Source organism: Mustela nivalis (genome assembly GCF_964662115.1).
Source record: "Mustela nivalis genome assembly, contig: HAP1_SCAFFOLD_211, whole genome shotgun sequence".
NCBI lineage: Eukaryota > Metazoa > Chordata > Mammalia > Carnivora > Mustelidae > Mustela > Mustela nivalis.
The window spans coordinates 1,288,557-1,292,436 of NW_028136423.1; positions in this window are offsets into that span (position 1 = coordinate 1,288,557).

A 3,880-nucleotide genomic window follows, 5' to 3' on the forward strand; every position below is an offset into this window, starting at 1 on the left:
CCTGTATTTTATCTTACCAGTTCTCTCTAATGACTTAGCATTCTTTCTTGTCTGCTCTCCTCTCTCATTTCCTTTCACCAGCACCAAAAACACAAAGACTCCAAAGTCCTGAGAGCAGACTGGAGTATCCCTTTGCCTTCTAGAAGCTGTGCATTTTGACCCTACTGGTCCATTCCACCTGCCCAATAGGCAAGATTGCCCAATAGGACAGTGCAGTCAGGAAGGGAGGCAAGGATAGAATCTTGAGGGATAGCAGAGAGAAAGAATCACCTTAAGAAAACTGGCAAGAATTCCTATCTTACATTGAGGTCTTCCATCCATTTTGAGTTTAATATTTTGTTCTAATAACACAACTCTGGGTGGGCTCCGAGATGGCTCCTCAGTGGGGACACATCACCAGGAAGACCACACCATGATTAGAATTTAGAATCTTCGGCACCCCCACCCCAACCCCTACATTCCCCCAGAGAGGGGAGGGGGCTAAAAGCAGAGCACATCTATGTAAGGAATCCTCCATAAAAATCCTCATAGCAGGGACGCCTGGGTGGCTCAGTTGGTTAAGCAGCTGCCTTCGGCTCAGGTCATGATCCCAGCGTCCTGGGATCGAGTCCCACATCGGGCTCCTTGCTCAGCAGGGAGCCTGCTTCTCCCTCTGCCTCTGCCTGCCATTCTGTCTGCCTGTGCTCGCTCTCTCCCCCTCTCTCTCTTTGATACATAAATAAAATCTTTTAAAAAAAATCCTCATAGCAGGGGTTTCAGGAAACTTCCAGGTAAGTCAACATATCCAGGTACCAGGAGGGGGATAAAACCCAGCTCCACAGGAATAGACATTCCTGTGCTTGGGACCCTCCCAGGCTGTGCCCTTTGTGTCTCTGCATCTGACTGTTCATCTGTATCCTTTATCATATCTTTCATAAATTGCAAATGAAAACAAATGTTTCCCAGAGTTCTGCGAGCCACTCAGTTGAACCAGAGGAGGAGTTGAAGGAACCTCTGATTTGTAGCCAAGTTGTAGAGAAGTTGTGGGTAACCTGGGCTCCTCCTACTTATGACTGGCACCTGAATGTGATGGAACAGTCTCACGGGACTGAGCCCTTAACCTGTGGGATCAGATGCCATATCAAGGCAGACAGTGTCAAAGCTGAGTAAAACTACAGGACACCCAGCTGGTGTTGCAGAGTTGCCTGGTGAGGGAAAAATCCACAGCCTCAGCCACAGTGTTAGAAGTGAAGTGTTCTGTGTGAATATGGTAATATAAAAGCAGATGGGAGAACTGAAATGTTTGCTTGACATACACTGTCACACAAAATATTATGTATGCCAGGTCTTTGCTGATGTGATATAGCACATATTCAAGTTCTAGTGAAATATCATAAAGAGTCAACTCAAAAAACAAACAAACAAACAAACAAACAAACAAGCAAACATACAAAATATGGATGAGCTGGGAGAAAATAAGCAATGTTTCCTCTTTCCTATCAAGAGAAAGACCATTCCTGAATTATCCAAGATTTTGCTTTTACCTGAATAACCATACAGTTCAATAGTACTTGAAGGAAAAAGCATGTTTGGTCCTCAGCGATCCTTTCCCCTGATATGGCCGGCAAGAGTGGAGTGATTCTTGTGGATATATCTTTGCTCCAGAGTGGGGAAAAAAAGGAGTTCTTTCACCAACGTTCAAAGGGTTTTTAAAAAATGGCCTTCATTAAAATACATCTGCCCCTCCTTTGGAACCTGCTCACGCTACACTCCAGGCCAGCGAGCATCAAGGGGTTGGAAATACGGTACAAACTCCCATGAAGCCACCTCTCCCTCTAAACTATTCTTCTCTCTGCCAAATTCTGCTTCGGTCAGCCTAAGGATCAAATACCTGTCTTTGGGCAATAAAGTGATGTGCATTAATCAATCATTGGCCCTAACTGGCAAGTTCCTTAAAAACTCATGGGACACAGATGGTTGCCATGACTTTCCCAGGAAGCAGCTACTGTCTTTCCATGAATGCGGCATGAAAATACAGGGCTGGGTGAGCAGATGAATGTCCACTCGTGAAACAATCATGCTGAGGACAATAAACAGTAGTTTTGGATGGCAGATTTAAATTTCATTCACAGCCAAGGAAACACTCCAGATACATGATGTGTCTCCACTTCCTGTTGTTCCCAACATCTGAGTCCTCCCTTCCATTCCTGTTTCCACCACTTCAGTAAATGTCTCCCATCCTCATTGCATATAAAAAAGGCTCTGATTCTTTCTATTCTAATGTCTGTAAGACATTACTGTGAACAAGAGCAGGGGATAATTCCTCCTCCAAACCCATCTACGAAATAAAGGGTTCTATTCAGGATCCTGACAAGCTGAGGAATCCCTCAAGAGAACTTCCAGAGTCATTTCAACCTGTAAGGCTGGCTAAAATGTTCCTCACCATCCGCCACACCAGGGCTAGGACTGATGAGTGTCTCCACCATGCAGGTCCCTAAGGATGACATGATCGCTGGGAAACCAGGCACGAGGCAAGCAAAAATCAGCACCTGCTCTTCTGCAAAGTTTGTCTGAAGTGCTTGAAGCCACAGAAGAAACAGATTGACTCCTTCAGATCTTACCTAAAAACAAAATTAAAGGTGACAAAATTAAACACATGTTTATGCAGAGATGCACTGCAATGCAGATTCAGTTCTGAGAAAGAAAAACTAGAAGTTAAAGGTACCGTTAAACTCCTGCACCAAGTTCTTAGTGACAAGAAATCAGGCGTGCTGCAAGAAGCCCAAGGGTGAAGAGTTGGGGTCTGGAGCCACAGTGCCTGGTTCCAATGCAGGCTCTGCTTTTTGCTTTTTGCTTGCTTAGCTGTGGCCAGTGGAGAACCACCAAACTTCTCCCTTTGCATCAGTCTCTACCTCTGAAAAATAAGGATGATAAAAGAATTTACCACAAAGTGTTTGCACAGGGATAAGTGACTTACAACAGTGCCTGTATCATCAACTGTCATTTAATCACCAAAATAATGCAAAGACAATCATCCTCCAAATTTACAGTGTGCTTTGAATAGTGTTTTTTCTATAATATGCTTATGTATCATGGAAAGTTCTTGAAAAATCTCCGAGCTAAATAAGACCTTAAAGACCTGGCTCAGTTATTTGACCTTGAAGCCCATTCATCAGGCATTTCTACACCAGCCCTCCTTTTTTTTTTTTTTTTTTTTTTTTGCCTGTGCAGGTAGCTACCTTGAGGGCTGCCACCAAATCATCACTTCCACAAAGAACCATTCAGAAATTTCTGGAACTCATATCATTGCTGGACTTCTGGCATAAGTCCATTGTTCCTGGTGGATGCTTCCAGTAGTAGGAAATGGAACATGCTCAATGAGGGCAGGGGGTTGTGTTTGACTTGCCCACTGCCATATCTCCAGCACCTAGAAAGGTGCCTGAAATACATAGCTGGCATCCAGTAAATGTGTGCAATAAATGAGTGAACTAGACAAAAATAGATATGCACTGGTAGATGTGGCCTGTGGAGTACAGCTTCAAAAGCAGGAGAGTATTGAGAGTCCTACATGGTAGGTTGCATGGCACTGAGTTAAAGAAAATGGGTCCTACAATCAGACCAAAGGTTAAACCTCGAAAGTTGTGCGATCTTGGACAAGTCACCTACAAGAACAAAGACCCCTGTCTTCTATTGATAACAGCTGGGAAGAGAGAATCCATTTCAGAACGAAAGGGGACACAGGACGGCTGTGTACGACACTTATATTGTGGTCAAGATGGCAGTGTAAATTCACTTCATGGGGTCCCACACCATCATCCCTCACTACCATTTGAAATACATGGTAATAAGAGATGAAATATATATATATATATTTTTTTCACTGTAACAGTATTCGTTGTTT